This window comes from Leptinotarsa decemlineata, unplaced genomic scaffold, assembly GCF_025532065.1.
Source record: "Leptinotarsa decemlineata unplaced genomic scaffold, Ldec_3_MD MMD2_tig00078363_RagTag_RagTag, whole genome shotgun sequence".
NCBI classification, from domain to species: Eukaryota; Metazoa; Arthropoda; class Insecta; order Coleoptera; family Chrysomelidae; genus Leptinotarsa; species Leptinotarsa decemlineata.
The window spans coordinates 1107088-1125539 of record NW_027412728.1 but is presented as its reverse complement, the minus strand read 5'-3'; the positions used below and the strand labels follow the sequence as shown (position 1 = coordinate 1125539).

At 38.1% G+C, this 18452-nt stretch overlaps 1 long non-coding RNA gene across 1 annotated transcript; it reads right to left on the bottom strand.

Moving 5' to 3' along the window:
* Positions 1–6097: 6097 nt before the first annotated feature.
* LOC141487088 (uncharacterized) lies at positions 6098–8751 on the bottom strand. Its single transcript, XR_012468193.1, has 3 exons — positions 7764–8751; positions 7576–7668; positions 6098–6277 (listed from the first exon to the last, which is right to left on the bottom strand). It is a non-coding gene; the product is annotated as an uncharacterized lncRNA (long non-coding RNA).
* Between the last annotated feature and the right edge of the window lie 9701 nt (positions 8752–18452).

Genomic DNA, 18452 nt, shown 5'->3' with positions numbered 1-18452 from the left:
CCATTTCGTCCGTAAGTCGTGCATCTCTATCTCTGGTGAACTTCGATTTCTGAATTGTGATATACGTGTTCGTGCATGTAGCTATTACGCGAATAATTTCATCATCTAAAAATAACTTCAGGCAATCATTCTGAATCGGCTTGTCTTGTAGTGCCCTTCGGTCCTGGAATATGGGTGTGTGTATGTGAACGAGTACGCACCGCAGTGTTCAGTTTATGTTTTCCCCATTTGGTTCTCCTATTTTTATCGAAATAAAAAGGTCTTGGTATAGATTCGCTCAGGTATTGATCATCATTTTGCATACTTGCAGGGTCAGCTTCTTGGTCGGACTCAGAATTGTGGTCACTAAATTCCACATGATCGATTTCACCATCAGATTCGCTCTCGAAGTGATCAGAGTCCGGAGCCTCCTCAAACCATTGCAATAGCAAATCATTAGTATGGGGGTCGATATCCCCTACTCTCACACTTTTTGCCATCTGTTGAAGTTGAAAAATAAATTATTGTCATGCGTATCATTGCGTGTCCTACGACTCCGCCCTCGCCGACCACATTTACCCTTCGCCGTAACGGCCGGCTGGCCTCCCAGACCTGAGCCCCAGAGATTTTAGGACTCAGTTCCTGTCTGGGTACGACGGGAGGTTGGTTTGCTTCAGTTAGCTCTTCTGGAATTTGAAACTCCTTGTGGAGGTACTGACCCCGCCATGAGGCCACCCCCAAGCCTCTCTCGGCTTCAGGGTGACTCCCTGGCATTCCTCCACCCCCTAGCGCTTCCGCTAGGTCGTCAGTATCCGGCTCGACAGGGTACGAGGCGCTCCTGTGCGCAACGCACCCTTCTCCTTCCAGGGATCGCTAAATGCTCCCCCCTGGGGGCATCGCAACGCCTGGCGTCGGACGACCTGTGCTTCGTCGCTTAGTTCAATATTGGCAGCATCTCCAAAGCCTTCTTTGCTTTGGAAACGCTGTCCTTCACCACGCCTCTCGAAACTTTCCTTGTTTCGAAAGTCCTGTCCGGTGGTTCTTCTTTCGAAACATTCGCTGTTTCGAAAGTCCTGTCCGCTATGGCATGATCCTATTGTCGGGTTTGACAATGGCAATGTTTCTCGTATTATTTCCATTTCCACAGGATGACTGTACACCCTGTGTATTCTCGGATTCGGGGTTACCACATAAGTGGGTAACTCCTCCATAGTGTGCCTCAATGGCTCGCATTCAGGCAGAACTATCGGTTTCGGAGGGAAAGCTCATTCCGGTTATCGCCGTCGGCAAAAATCCTCGATTTCTGCTTTTTGTTCCGGTTGGGAACAAAATTGCGATTTTCTTGGTTTCGGAGCCGATCTCAGCATAGAAGATCGTACTCGAATTGATAGCATCGCGCGAAGCCCTAATTGGGGTTCGCTTTCCTGTCTGGCTGGTGCATCTCCTCGGGGATGATGTCCAGTTTCTTGTGTTAACGTCTCCTGACGTTCTCTTACATTATTGTCCTCCTGGAAAATACTATTTCGTCGACTCTGCGGAGTATTAAATTCCCTAATACGATTTAATACTGATTGATAGGCCGAGTTATTACCGCGATTTGAGGACTCTTGTCTTTTGTGTCATGTCGAGTTCTCTAACCACTCGACTTGCTGAAAAACCATCAATGCCAGGGTTTGTCGCTCTGCGACCAAGGGAGAGGTACTGATGTCCTCGTTCGTGGAAAGAATACGCTGAGTAGAACCTAGCCTCAGACTGGCTGATCCTACCGGAATTCTCGGAATACTGTTTCCTGTGAAACCAGATTCCAAAGGGGTTCCTTGTCGGCTCGTCGGAGTCGCACTCAGGCGGCTAAAAATGTCTGACAAGAAATTGGTTTGACCGAAAATTGTGGTCTCGCGATTTGGCACTGATGTATTTTCTGCAAGTTGCGCTCGCGCGTGTTTTGCCCTAGTCTGCATTTCGATTTCTAAGTTTCCCTAAAATGACTCTGACGAGGAAATAGTCAGAGGGAAGGATTCACGGAAATCTAATATTTTTAAGTTCACCCTTGTATCGCGAAAGCTACTTTCCTATCCAAGGCCTACAAGGTGAACTGAGCTAGTGATTCAGGAACAAGGAGCCTAACGGTTGAACAGCACCCTAGGATGAGGGCCGCTCGCAGGATAAGGTAGAAAGGTAGCGTAATCCTGGAAGGTCCCAGCGGTAAGGTTGAGTCGTTCGCCCGAAGGACGTAACTAATGATGTCTTGACCCTCCCGAGTTCAATCTCGAAACACCTCGATCGTTTAACACCGCAAGGTGATCGGGTGGAGTGAGACCGGGCAACTTCAGTAGGGACCTGCTCTTCCTTTGCAGAATTTGGGCTGCTTTCCTCTGGCGGAGTGCCAAAAGGAACCTGGACAAACGTGAAGTATGATTAAGCACTTCAATAAGTTACCGAACCAATAATCTGCTCCAGTATAAGCTCTGTTGAATCCCGGAGTTTCCACAATCCTGGAATTCTTCGAATAAGTATCCAGACACGAATCTGTTCTGATTTATTCTCTATTGGTCCTAGAGATTCCTGATTTCAGTAAAAATTCTTCCAATTCAACTGTTTGATGGTAACCGCAGATCCCTGACGACTCCTGTGTTGTGCTTTGTCTCTATTAAGTTCTGAAAAGAACCAGAGACTCGAATTCATTCAATAAATCCCAACCGCAGCTTCAGACTTTCAAAAAATCTTCGGATTTTTAAGATCGCTGCTACTCGCTCGATGTTCAAACTTCGACTAACTCTCGTGGCTTGAAAATCCGTATATTTATCCTAAATAAACGGGCTCTTTTCCGCGCCACTTTCAGCCAATCAGCGATCGCAAAAGCCTTGCGATCCTGTCTGACCTACTTTCAATATTTACACAACGAAAAAAAAAAACTCATTTCGTATGTATTTGCCAGCGTTTACGACCTGTTTTTCTGCAGGCGCTGGGCTTTGAAGTAGGAATACCGCTCTGCTACTTTCCATCGACGTCTATATGCCGCTATTTCTGTCTCATTCTTTTCGTGTATCGTTTCGCTTCCTCAATTTGCGTTCTTCGATAAATGAAATCTAACAGTCTTCGGCCTCACTCGGAAATCTTCGGAAAATCGCGAAAATTATGAATTTTCGTTTTCCTCGATTTCATATAGAACTCAGAACTCAGCTTCCTAAGACAAAAAGTCTTATGCCGCGTCTCGATATTCCTATTCCTTCTTGCAAAAAAATGCATTTAAAAAATGTTATATTTTTCAAACTCGAATGCTAATAAAAATTGAACCACGAGCACTAGAAACGTGATCGAGGTGTCAAACAGAAGCTACTAAGAATCTCTATCGATGCTCTTTTGAAGAAAGCACGATTTCCCTATCTGGATAGCTGAAAAAGTCATTTTCCATAAAATCAGCTTTTTCCCTATTTAAAAATTGGCGAAGGCTACTAATCTTGCAAAAGATTTTTCTATCGCTTAGGAAACGACATTTCACATCTTAATTTTCGAAACTAAGCTGAAATATCTTGGAAAACCAATGTTTTTCCGCATTTTCTTAATGTTCATTCTGAGTGGGAGGTCCTTGTACTGGAGCTCGTGAAATTTCAAACTAGTTTTGTTTCACGACACACTATTGTGATCCACGCGAGCACTGGAGGGTTAAATGAAGATGGAACCACATATGATGATGTCGACGGTTGTCTCAATTGTAGGGCTTCTGTTTGACTTCTTTCGGGTGTAAAATGTTTTGTTGTTTTAGTTGGTGAGTTAACAGGAGATGAGGGTGTTTTAAATAACTCATTACCAATATTTGGCTCCTCTAGAGGAATATAGATTCAGAAGGTACTTCAGTTTCTTCCCTCTTATTACCAATATTTGGCTCCTCTAGAGAAACATTATATTCAGAAGGTACTTCAGTTTCTTCCCTCTCATTACCAATATTTGGCTCCTCTAGAGAAACATATTTAGAAGGTATTAATGAATCGAAGATGTAGATGTTCTTCGACCGTTGTATTGTTCCCGATAACAGTTACCTTTTTTCCCATTTACTCGTCTCCTTATCTGTTACGGTTTAGAATATAGTAACGTTAGGGGCCGTTCAAGTATTACGTAAGCTGATTTATTACAATTATTCATCCCCCTTGTCAGCAAAAGTGAGCAAAGCTCTCACCCCCTCCCCCCATGCTTACGTAAACATTTGTCAATCAATGTATTGTTTTTTTAATATTATAGTAGTATATAGTATAGTAATATTAGAGTAGCGGATTCCAATGAAATATTAAAACACGTGAAGCTTTTGTTATTTTCTCACGAAATATGAACTAAAAATGGATGGGGATGTCATCACAAATGCTGAACTTCTAAAACAACTCTTAAACGCCATAAAGAAGGAAAGCAACGACATCAAGAAAGAATTGAAAGAAGAAATCAAATTTGAGAACACCAAATTGATAGGAAAAATAGAAGCTTGTTTTTCTAGCATCAAACGACTAGATAACAAATATACACAACTTGAATCAAGGTGTATAAATATTGATAGAAAGGCACGAAAAAATAATATAATAATATTTGGTCTGACTATTTCAGAAGGAACTGAATTAACAACAACAGTTCTGGAAAAAATCAAAGAATTGATCGGTATCGAGATCGCATTGAATGAAATCAATAATTTATATCCGATTAAGGCAGGAAATAGGAGTGCCATTAAAGTTGAATTTATTTCTTACCTGAAAAAAACCACAATACTTAAAAACTGTTATAAACTAAAGGGCACAAACATACAATTCGTACAGGACCTGTGCTACGAGGATAGACAAGAAAACAAAATCCTTAGAAAACATCAGAACAGTGCCAGATCAAAGGGCTACTTAGCCAAAATACGCGGCCGTACTCTGGTTGTTAACAACGAAGTCTACTCGGTTGATCAATTGAAACAAATTGAAATACAAGAAGACACAAATGAAACTGACCCAATAACCTATGTCCCCCAAGAAACCAAATCAGCGAGTGTACCATCAACTCCCACGACAAGCCAAACCTTCTTTGAAGATAGTCTTCGTCTCTTTACAATGCAGACACCAAAGTCGCATAGTGAAAATAGCCAACAGAAAGAAATACTTGTCCAATTTGACCGAAATGGAGAAAATGCGGAGAAAACTACTTTAAACAACACAGAAAGGAATCAAACCGCTCTAAACGAATTGGACAAGCTACTGGGACTTGAAAGAAATTCAGAAAAGGTACAACACACAGAGGAACAAAAATTTGTAAATTCTGTGGCCAGGACTAAACCCGAAGAAAAGAAGACGGACGATAAAAAGAAAAAGGAAAGATTACCCTCCACTTCAATTCATAACACCCGCATTATCACACGTCAACAAACCAGCAAGTAATTCTATATGAAAACATACAAATCGTCTCTATATATGTAAATTGTAAATATGTGAGTATATTGATTTATACATATGTATGTACTCGTGAATATCAATACTATTATTAGCTATTACTTTATATAGTGTAATTTATGAATAATAATACTCAAAAATGAATCAGTATCTCCGAGACTTTCAAGTTGAAACGATAGAAACTCAAATTATTGAGAATATTTCACAACTCAGGAAACTGACAAATACGAACTTAGACATTAAAATACTACACACTAATATAAGAAGCGTAAATAAAAACTTAGATCAAATAAAAATTTTGCTTGAGGAATCTAAACATATCTTCGACGTGGTGGTTTTGTCTGAGACTTGGCAAGTTAGAGATCTAGATCTATACAACATCAATGGATATAATCTCATTTACAATGGCGGTACTATAAATCAAAATGACGGAGTAATGATCTTTATAAAAAACTATATATCTTATACCTATGACATATTACAACTCAAAAATGGAATCAAATTAATACAAACTGAAATCAAACTTTACAATAAAAATATATCATTAACATCTATTTACAGACCACCATCTACGTCTACAAATGCTTTTATTGAAAGTCTATCAGAATACCTGGAACATTGTGAAGAAAGGAATATAAGTACACATATTCTTTTAGGAGACATAAATATCAACATAATGGAAAACGATGACATCACAAATAGTTACTTAGATGTCCTAAATACTCAGGGATTTATATCCTACATCAACAGAATAACTAGATTCACCTCTGGCACTTGTATTGATCACTGCTTCGTGAAAAATACTTCAAATAGTTTACTCAAATTCAATCCATTCATCCTTGAAACTGATATTACAGACCACTATTCGATCATATTACAAATTATCACACCTGAAACAAAAAGTGAACCACCTCAATATCCAAAATTTCAAAAATTCATAGACAATCAAAAACTAAAACATAACATAGCTGGTGAGAACTGGTTAGAAGTCTACTCAACAGATGATATTGAAGCTGCTACTGAAATATTAATTGAAAAAGTGAACAAAATCGTGGAACTGAGTACAAGTACTGTGAAAATCAGACGACGAGATACCAAAAGGAACCCATGGGTTACTGATGGTATACTTAAGTCGATACATAAAAAAACCGAATTGTATAAAACAATGAAGGCGAATCCAACTGCAGTGAATCAAACAAAATACAATCAATATAAAAATAAACTTCAAAAAGTAATGGATGAATCTAAAATTAACTATTATAAAATAAAAATTGATGATAATAAAAGAGATTCCTCAAAGTTGTGGAAAACAATAAATGAAATTACTAACAAAAGAAATAATAAAGAAGAAATAAGAGAAATCTGTTTAGAAGATGGTGAAAAAATTAATGATCCCCAACAAATCGCCAATGAATTCGTCGGATATTTCACGAAAGTTGGTCAAAACCTAGCAAATGACATTCTTAAAAGGCCAAATTACAGAAAAAACTATCTGAAAAATAGAAAAATTAAATCCTTTTTCCTAGAAGAAACCAATGAATTAGAAATCGAGCGAACTATACAGAACCTAAAAAATAAAAAATGTCCCGGAATCGACAATCTCCGAGCAGAAACTATCAAATTAATAGCTAAAGAACTTGCAAAACCATTAACTTACCTGATAAACTGGTCTTTCAGTAGTGGAATATGTCCAAACCCCTTCAAAATTGCTATTATAACACCAATATTTAAATCTGGAAATAGAACCAAACTGGAGAACTACCGTCCAATATCTGTTATTACAAATTTCGCGAAAATTTATGAGTCTATCCTGAAATCGCGAATCAGCGCATACTTAAATAAAAATAATATTTTATCTAAAAATCAGTACGGTTTTCAACAGGGCAAATCAACTGTAGACGCCATATCATTTCTCACAAACCACATTAGTAAATACGTAGATGAAAATGTACCATCCCTATGTATATTCGTAGATTTGAAAAAAGCTTTTGGCACTGTCAGTCACAATCAACTGCTAGAAGTACTGGACATCATCGGATTCAGAGGTCTACCGTACTCACTATTGTGCAGTTATCTGAATCAAAGAAAACAATGTGTAAAAATTAAAGACGTCAAGAGTGACCTACACACTGTTGAGTACGGCGTACCTCAGGGAACCGTTTTGGGTCCGCTACTTTTTAACATCTACCTGAACGATATGTTCTCACTGAATGTGGAAGGTGATATAATCAGCTTTGCTGACGACACTGCAATCATTTTTCAATCGGAATCCTGGAATTCTCTGAAACAAAAAGCAGAAAAAAATTTCAAAATAATAATTAAATGGTTCGAAAGTAAATTATTGAGTATAAATATATCCAAAACATTTTACATTACCTTCACTTCGTATGCCAAGAATCTACCAGATTTCAAATCACTTTCAATAAAATACGATGACGTAGAACTTTCCGTTTCATCAGTGGATAAATTGAAATACCTTGGTATATATATTGACGCACATCTAAAATGGGATGCACATATTGATTACTTAGTCAAAAAACTACGATTTGTTGCATATAGATTAAAATACGTGAGACCATACCTACAAACAGCCCAGATGCGAATGCTATACTATGCATTGTTCGAAACCCACCTTACATACGGAATAATTGCTTGGGGAGCAGCAAACACAACTTTTCTGAAACACCTAGAACAAACACAAAAATCAGTATTGAAAATTATCCACCTCAAAAAAAGAACTTACCCGACCGACTCATTATATAAAGAAACATCAATTCTAGACATAAGACAACTCTACTTTCTCAAAACTATAATAAGACAACATAATAATAGACATGAATTAAGGATAATAGAACACCAATATGAAACTCGACAAAAAAATAATTCATATGTCCCGAATTCAAGGAAAAACATCCTTCAAAGGTCTTACTCATACCTAGCTCCTCGGTTATATAATCTCGTCCCACATCATATAAAAAATATCAGGAGTGATAATTCATTTAAGAACAAACTCAAAACCTGGGTCTTAGGCTTGCCAAGGCTTCAGATACACCAACACGTTGATATGAAAAATGTTTACTATCATAGTGACATGCATAGAAACTGATTCACATATTCATACAAGAAGATTGATGATATAATTAAAATAATATGTCTGATATAATTTTAAAACGTCTTACCTTTTATTTATTTACTCATACCACTTTATATTTTAAATTGTATTCATTAGTATTCAAATTTCTGCAGACCCCACGCACAGGTATATCCTTCTGTGGGAATTCTATATTTATTTGGAAATTGACTCGTACAATTTGTATCATTGAACAATGTATTTTTGCCAATAAATATTATTATTATTATTATTATTATATAATTATAACGTTATACTTATAATTTGAAAAATAAGAAAATATAGTTAGGATAGAGATTATATTTTACTGATATGGTATTCAACATAGAGTAAAGGACAAACATATTATATCGCATTAACATAACAAACTTATTTTAAATTTTTGTATACATATTACATTAGTAGTAGATTACAGCCGGTTCTGGGCCTCCCCCCACCACTATGACGTATCAATTGCTTTTTTTGTTGTTGTTTAGTAACATCAAGGCGATGTGACCTTGAAGGGTCTGGTGCATGGATCGTTCAGAATTTTTTTCAGATGAGATTTTGTGTGTGTGTGTGTGTGTGTGTGTGTGTGTGTGTGTGTGTGTGTGTGTACGTTTACATATATTAGTGGAACACTGTGTATATAAAAAACAGTATTTGTGGCAGACTTCACAATTGTGGTATACTTGCACGCTCATACCACAATTTTTTCGTTGATTTTCGCATAGTTCAGCTGATGACGAGTCTGGCTATACCTACTTCGTAGTTTCAATGTGTAAGATGCCACTAAGACCCTTCATGCATGTTGCTACACACACCAATATTTGTGGAATACCGAAACTCACTGCTTTGAGCGCCCTCTATATGGTTTATTTCCAGTAAGTTTTTAGAATCTCTGGCTGTAGCTGTGTAAATAATATTCTACCTATTCGTGTATATTAGTGGAATACCAACTGGATTATTAAGTTTTGTTACTTATACATTCGGAGAGAAAAACAATCGATACTTTCTTATTATTATAACAACCATTGTACAAAAAAACGATTCATGAATACTTTATTTGGATTCATTGGTACAGGAAACAGCATGCAAAATTAATTGAGGTAAAACAAAAGAATTCAAAAACTATTTTTCAAAAAGTATGAAAAATCGTGAAAATGATCTTATGTATCAGTAAGAGTTGGGATAGAGATTTAAATACATCAAATCCACTCTTAATGAAAACTGAATGCATATATATATATATATATATATATATATATATATATATATATATATAAACAAAAGTTAATATCGGACATAGCACTCATGAAAGTGGCAAACCATAGACACGTGTTTCGAGCTTTTGGCCCATCATCAGTATGGTGCAGCCAAGTGTAAGAATGGGCAACACTTGGTTACCAAAAGATAGAAATATAGAAATACAAATGCACGGAGCCACCAACAAGAGCCAACCGCACATTTGTGGTTTCAGTTGATAGATCTCGTGTTCACAAGAAAACTATCAAAATCACCACGGTGGTAGCTATAGCTACCTGCGTGACATCCGGGTCCAGGAAATTATACAAATATGAAAGTTATTGAGTGTCCTCATATAGAAACAAAAGTTAATATCGGACATAGCACTCATGAAAGTGGCAAACCATAGACACGTGTTTCGGGCTTTTGGCCCATCATCAGTATGGTGCAGCCAAGTGTAAGAATGGGCAACACTTGGTTACCAAAAGATAGAAATATAGAAATACAAATGCACGGAGCCACCAACATGGGCCAAAAGCCCGAAACACGTGTCTATGGTTTGCCACTTTCATGAGTGCTATGTCCGATATTAACTTTTGTTTCTATATCAAGACACTCAATAACTTTCATATTTGTATAATTTCCTGGACCCGGATGTCACGCAGGTAGCTATAGCTGCCTCCGTGGTGATTTTGATAGTTTTCTTGTGAACACGAGATCTATCAACTGAAACCACAAATGTGCGGTTGGCTCCTGTTGGTGGCTCCGTGCATTTGTATTTCTATATTTCTATCTTTTGGTAACCAAGTGTTGCCCATTCTTACACTTGGCTGCACCATACTGATGATGGGCCAAAAGCCCGAAACACGTGTCTATGGTTTGCCACTTTCATGAGTGCTATGTCCGATATTAACTTTTGTTTCTATATCAAGACACTCAATAACTTTCATATTTGTGTATATATATATATATATATATATATATATATATATATATATATATATATATATATATATCGTTGTTACACGACGCATGGTCTGTCAGTCATCAGGAGATATATTTTTTCATTTATTCCCAGACTGAGTAATTGATATGAGCAGGTAATTTTGTAGATAATCAATAGCTTATAGATCCTGATGATCTCAACTTGGCGAGTAGAACGCATGTAGAGTAACAGTGACATAGTTTTCGTGTTTTTATAAAAAAATAATAATTTTGTATGGGATTTGAGGACTTGGAATTATCTACACTGTGACTTCCCCAGATCTATTGAAAATATTATGATCTTATGTTACAGTTCTTCATCCAATATCATCCATTATTACCAAGGAAACTTCAAAGGAAAGTTTGATATGATACAAATTTTGCTAAAAATATAATTCCAAATCCAAGATTTCAGGCATTTTCAATCGAAGGAACCAATATATGTCCAAGAGAACTCCGTCAAATTCAGAAAAAGAGATATCAAACTAGTTTTCTATTCACGGACGACAATTTGCCGAGCAAAATATGTGGGAATCTTGCAGAATACAGATGAACTTGAATTTCACTAGTTTGGACTTCCATTGTCTATTATATAAAATGATTTAAAATCCCTGAAACAAGTAAAGAAGAATAAATTAAAAAAAGAATAGCTGAAAATAACAATTATATTAAGCAACAATAAACCTGAAATTAAATGATAGTGAAATAACCTACAAGTAAAAATATAATAGTTGGATAAATAAAAATTAAAGGAATGAAAAAAGAAAATAATAAAAATAAAAAAGTGTAGAGATTCCAAGTCACGTTAGTTCACGACGTTTCGATTGTTGGTATCTACAATCGTCTTCGGGTGATGACTGGACTGATTCCTCCGAGAGATGACTATTTTATAGGTCGTTGAAATACTTTCACTTTTTCTGCTTTCTATTTTCCGCTTTACTGATTCCGTGAGAGATGACCGTTTTGGCGGGAGTTGGCCATTTTTCGTTTGATGATGGGTTTCCATATGTTTCGTATTTCTACGCTGGCCTGGCTGAATACGTTGTTGGACAACATGTGTGCGGCTTCCTTAAATTTTTTCCTAAACCAATGTTCCTCTCTGCGCAAGATCTCAGCTTGGGACCACTCGATGTTGTGTTGATGGGTCCAAACATGGTCTGCTATTCCTGATTTGCTGGTTTCTCCTCGCTGTGTGTGCTTCTTGTGCTCGGCAATGCGAACATTCAATGGTCTCTTAGTTTCATCAATATAGGATTTTCCGCACTCACAGGGTATCCGGTAAATGCAATTCTTGGAATCGCAGTCTGCGTTTGGGGGCCTGATTTTCGTGAGGCTGCTACGGATAGTGTTACCGGATCTGAAACAGGTTCTGATGTTGTACTTGGAACCAATTCTTCTTATCCTCTCCGATAATCCTCTGATGTAGGGAAGTGCAAGCACTGGTTGTGACGGCTTCTCTTCCTTGCGAGGCTCCTGCTGTCTTTTAGCCAAAGTCTTTTCTACCATCGCTTTGGAGTATCCATTCCGCTGAAGATCATTTTTGAAGATGTCTAGTTCCTTCTCGAGACCTTCCTTTGTATTACAGAGCCCAAAAGCACGGTCTAATAGAGTCTTGATGATTCCCCTTTTTGTCGATTGATGGTGGTTGGATTCGTGGTTCGGATACTGTCCCGTATGAGTGTCGGTATACAGATGTTTCCCACTTAGTGTCGGTCCTCTTCACCAAAACGTCTAAGAATGGCAATTCGTTGTGGATTTCCTCCTCCATTGTGAAAGTGATGGAAGGTCTCACGCTGTTGATGTGTTTCAGGAAGGTGTCTAGTTCAGTCTTCCCATGGTTCCATATTATGAAGGTGTCGTCAACATATCTCAACCAGACTCTAGGTTTCTTGTGGGCTTCTTCAATGGCCAGAGTTTCAAACCACTCCATATATATGTTGGCTATGACTGGTGAAAGTGGCGATCCCATTGGCAGTCCCTCAATTTGTGTAAATAATTCGTCCTTCAGTTGGAAATAACAGTTTCGTACACAGCATCCTAGTAATTCCATAATTACTTCTATAGGTAGATTCGTTCTCTCTTTCAGGTTCCCGTCTTCGGATAGCTTTCTCTGTATGATTTGGAGTGCTTCTTCGACCGGAGCGTTGGTGTAAAGGCTTTCCACGTCGAAACTAATTAGTCGATCTTCCTGTGTAACCTCAATTGACCCTAGTAGTTCGACAAAATGCATTGAATTCTTCACAAAGGACGATGTTTTTCCTTGTAATGGTTGTAATAAGAGAAATAAAAATCTAGACAAGTTTTGAGTAGCCGAATCTCTGAGGCTGATGATCGGTCTAAGCGGAACGTCCTTCTTGTGGATTTTGGGTAGACCATACAAGTGAGGGGGCTTACTGTGGTGCGGTGTTAGCCATGATCTTTCCTTGTCCGAAAAATAGACTTGGTGTTTTTTCAAAATCTGATACAACTTCCTTTCGATTGATGCAGTAGGGTCCCGTACAATCTTTGTGTATCGTCCCTTCTGCAGAACCTCTTCGATCTTCTGTTCGTAGAGAACGGTATCCATTACCACAGTAGCGTTTTCTTTATCTGCAGGTAGGATCTTGATGTTGTTGTCTCCACGTAGGCCGTTCAGAGCTCTACGTTCTTCCTTGCTGATGTTAGATGTTGGAACTGGTTCTCGATCCAACTGCTCTCTAATTTTCCATCTGAACTCTTCTGCCTCGGTCTGGTCAATAAGGGAACTGGTGGATTCCACTGCAGTAATTATCTCCAAAGTGGGCACAGATGTTGGCGTAATGGCAAAATTCAGGCCTTTCCTCAACAGGGTTTCCTCTATTCCCGTGAGCGGGCGGGAACTCATGTTGATGACGTTGGTGGCTTCATAGTTGTCCTGTTTTCGGTCTGTATTTGGGCATTGTTTCCTTACTAAGTTCCCCCACTTTCTGTTGTGGGTATTCTCCATGTCTTGGCGGATCTTCAAGCACGTGCTTTCAATCTTGGCAAAGATTGGTCCATGATCCTCTTCCAATGTCTCTCTTCTTATTTCTTTGAATCGTTCTGTGGCATCCTGCAGCAAAGTTGACCTCTTCCAACGGTGATAATTAACAGGACAATTAACAGGACAACTATGTAGCCACCAACGTCATCAACATGAGTTCCCGCCCGCTCACGGGAATAGAGGAAACCCTGTTGAGGAAAGGCCTAAATTTTGCCATTACGCCAACATCTGTGCCCACTTTGGAGATAATTACTGCAGTGGAATCCACCAGTTCCCTTATTGACCAGACCGAGGCAGAAGAGTGCAGATGGAAAATTAGAGAGCAGTTGGATCGAGAACCAGTTCCAACATCTAACATCAGCAAGGAAGAACGTAGAGATCTGAACGGCCTACGTAGAGACAACAACATCAAGATCCTACCTGCAGATAAAGGAAACGCTACTGTGGTAATGGATACCGTTCTCTACGAACAGAAGATCGAAGAGGTTCTGCAGAAGCGACGATACACAAAGATCGTACGGGACACTACTGCATCAATCGAAAGGAAGTTGTACCAGATTTTGAAAAAACACCAAGTCTATTTTTCGGACAAGGGAAGATCATGGCTAACACCGCACCACAGTAAGCCCCCTCACTTGTATGGTCTACCCAAAATTCACAAGAAGGACGTTTCGCTTAGACCGATCATCAGCTCCAGAGATTCGGCTACTCAAAACTTGTCTAGGTTTTTACTTCCCTTAATACAACCATTACAAGGAAAAACATCGTCCTTTGTGAATAATTCAATGCACTTTGTCGAACTACTAGGGTCAATTGAGGTTACACAGGAAGATCGACTAATTAGTTTCGACGTGGAAAGCATTTACACCCACGCTCCGGTCGAAGAAGCACTCCAAATCATACAGAGAAAGCTATCCGAAGACGGGAACCTGAAAGAGAGAACGAATCTACCTATAGAAGTAATTATGGAATTACTAGGATGCTGTGTACGAAACTGTTATTTCCAACTGAAGGACGAATTCTTTACACAAGATGAGGGACTGCCAATGGGATCGCCACTTTCACCAGTCATAGCTAACATATATATGGAGTGGTTTGAAACTCTGGCCATTGAAGAAGCCCACAAGAAACCTAGAGTCTGGTTGAGATATGTTGACGACACCTTCATAATATGGAACCATGGGAAGACTGAACTAGACACCTTCCTGAAACACATCAACAGCGTGAGACCTTCCATCACTTTCACAATGGAGGAGAAAATCCACAACGAATTGCCATTCTTAGACGTTTTGGTGAAGAGGACCGACACTAAGTGGGAAACATCTGTATACCGAAAACCCACTCATACGGGACAGTATCTGAACCACGAATCTAACCACCATCAATCGACAAAAAGGGGAATCATCAAGACTCTATTAGACCGTGCTTTTGGGCTCTGTAATACAAAGGAAGGTCTCGAGAAGGAACTAGACATCATCAAAAATGATCTTCAGCGGAATGGATACTCCAAAGCGATGGTAGAAAAGACTTTGGCTAAAAGACAGCAGGAGCCTCGCAAGGAAGAGAAGCCGTCACAACCAGTACTTGCACTTCCCTACATCAGAGGATTATCGGAGAGGATAAGAAGAATTGGTTCCAAGTACAACATCAGAACCTGTTTCAGATCCGGTAACACTATCCGTAGCAGCCTCACGAAAACCAGGCCCCCAAACGCAGACTGCGATTCCAAGAATTGCATTTACCAGATACCCTGTGAGTGCGGAAAATCCTATATTGGTGAAACTAAGAAACCATTGAATGTTCGCATTGCCGAGCACAAGAAGCACACACAGCGAGGAGAAACCAGCAAATCAGGAATAGCAGACCATGTTTGGACCCATCAACACAACATCGAGTGGTCCCAAGCTGAGATCTTGCGCAGAGAGGAACATTGGTTTAGGAGAAAATTTAAGGAAGCCGCACACATGTTGTCCAACAACGTATTCAGCCAGGCCAGCGTAGAAATACGAAACATATGGAAACCCATCATCAAAAGAAAAATGGCCAACTCCCGCCAAAACGGTCATCTCTCACGGAATCAGTGAAGCGGAAAATAGAAAGCAGAGAAAGTGAAAGTATTTCAACGACCTATAAAATAATCATCTCTCGGAGGAATCAGTCCAGTCATCACCCGAAGACGATTGTAGATACCAACAATCGAAACGTCGTGAACTAACGTGACTTGGAATCTCTACACTTTTTTTATTTTTATTTTTTTTTTCTTTCATTCCTTTAATTTTTATTTATTCAATTATTATATTTTTCCTTGTAGGTTATTTCACTATCATTTCATTTCAGGTTTATTGTTGCTTAATATAATTGTTATTTTCAGCTATTCTTTTTTTAGTTTATTCTTTTTTACTTGTTTCAGGGATTTCAAATCATTTCATATAATAGACAATGGAAGTCCGAACTAGTGAAATTCATCACGAAACATTGTCAATCACCTTCAAACAAACAGATGAACTTCCTATTAGTTATCAATGGGATAGTCCTTGGTTGCAATAAGATGAATGTGGTTTACTCAACTTCAGAATATATTGTGGTTAATTATTTCAGTAAAACATTTTCAAATTAATAAAGTCCAGTGGCTTGTCCACTTAGATCACCGGATTCAAATCCATTATATATTGATTCAACAAAATGTAACTGTGAATGGAATTGAAATTTATAGTCTTCTACCTAAAATATGGTACAACTCTGGCTGTTGCATTAGATACTTCCATTACGTTTGATGGCGTATGGCACCAGGGTTTCGTCGCCAAGCTTCCATCTTACGACTTGCCCCACAGTTGTATTCCTTGCTATCTAGCTTCCTTTCTGACAAATCACTCCACGTAGAAGTTGATGGAGTTTCATCCGACATTCTATCTATAAATGCAAGCGTCCCGCAGGGATCAATTCCAGTACCAACACTGTTTAATCTTCACAACGACTTGTTGAAAGCCACATCTTGTCCAGTGCACAGCTTTATGAACCATAGTATCCTTCACACTCTTTTTTCACCAAAGAAGAACATGGAAGGAACGTGAACAATTTAATTGTGGACTTGGCAGAAGTTCTAGTATAGATATCCAACAAGTTGGTGAACAAAATAGAAACAAATGTTCATAATGAAACTTTATAATCGATGTTCACAGATTGATAGTTTACAAAACCGCGACATATGTTTCACCAAACAATGGCTTCTTCAAGGCAAAAATATACTAAATTATATCATGAACACAATTCTTGAATTTTAATTTTCTATCCATAAATTACTAGCTTACGATAAATCTAATTACAAATTAGGTGTCCCTGAAATCAGCAAATAATATTTTTAGTTTTCCAATTATTATTTTAACTATCATCTATTCACCAGATAAATAAATTTGTGTGTTGAATAAATTTTTTCTTATACTTATTGGTGAATTATCTGATACTCTCAACCCATAGAATGATATTTGTGGAATATTCCTCACACAAAATACATGTTGTGCTATGATAGTGGAGTATCTAATACACTCATCTCGAAGAATAATATTTATGGTATATTCCTTGCACAAAATATATGTTGTGCTACATTAGTGGAATATCTGATACACACTCACCTTGAAGATTAATATTTGTGGAATATTTCGTACACACCCTGGTCTGATGATATTAGTGGATCCAGGGTGCCACAAATAGTTTTTCAACATATATGAATTATCCCGGGGAGTTAAGCGAAACAAATTAGTTTTCCATGGTTCTAATTTTTTTTAGCATCACTTCAGCTATATTTCAGAGCTGGCTCCACAAATACCTTTCATGCACGGGATCCACTAATATTATCAAACCTGTATGTGTGTGTGTGTGTGTGTGTGTGTGTGTGTGTAAGTGTAGGTTTCCCCATATTTGTGGAAACTTGTGTGTGCAAAATCAGTATTAGTCGTATACATTCATTTTGTGGTATACATACACGCGTATACCACAAAATTCTGACCATATTTTTGGACTCTACGCCTAAGATTTGATCAGATCGGCTAGAAACGGATTTTTTCGAGTGTAAGTATCCACAAATGCCCTTATTGACCAAAATCTTACACACGAATATTTGTGGTAACCCCTCACTTTGCTGCTTTGAGCGCCCCCAGTGGCGTCAAAATGAACGATTGTGTATTCATTTGTGGATACCCGGTGAATATCCGGTTTTCATTGTAATTTTATATATCGCAGTGTGGAAGTGAAACGTGAATTCCAATATTAGTGGAACCTGAGCCAAAACCAAGTTTGTTATTTGAGTACATGTTTATAACCAATCAGACAAGAGGTGATCGGTATTTTTGAGAAGGTAAGTCATTACCAATAATTATAAAATGATATCGAAAAGTTAGGTTAGGTCTTCTTTAGATATATTTTGTGAAATTGTTATCTGTGGAAATACAATTCTCACATTATTTGCATGTGCAGAGTGTTTAAAATCATAAAATTTTATTTTTCCTTCTTTCAGTTTTTTCGTGGAATCAATAGAACAGTAGATATAAGAGAAAAAATAAAGAACTCGGGGAATCCCAGATTCTCAGATGACCTTAACTGAAATCGAGATGAATCGAGCAGGATGATTTTTTTTGTATCTACAAAAATAACCCTGTGAAGTATTTCTCTGAATTCATAGTATTCAAATAGAACAATATTATATTATAACGATAAAAAATTCAAACATAAA